We start from the raw sequence: 271 nt of genomic DNA, 5'->3' as shown, positions 1-271 counted from the left end.
CATATTTATTATATTTATTACATGCATTTCTATCGATTATACGTATTTCTATTCATTGAAACGCATAGATACCTAATAGTCCAAACGATTATCCGAGATTAATTACTCTACTTTCTCTCGAATTTGGTACTTTGATTTTTCTCGGGTGAAGCGATCTTCAAGATATTCGTCCGTCGTTCCAAATTCTATCTTTCTCTCGCAATCTCGCACTCATTTCCGGTTTCTTTTATCCTTTCTCTCTTCTTCTGTTTCTTCTTCCCATCTGCTTTTA

Source organism: Vespula pensylvanica, chromosome 14, assembly GCF_014466175.1.
Source record: "Vespula pensylvanica isolate Volc-1 chromosome 14, ASM1446617v1, whole genome shotgun sequence".
In the NCBI taxonomy this organism is placed as follows: Eukaryota; Metazoa; Arthropoda; class Insecta; order Hymenoptera; family Vespidae; genus Vespula; species Vespula pensylvanica.
Note: the sequence above shows the minus strand (reverse complement) of the source record.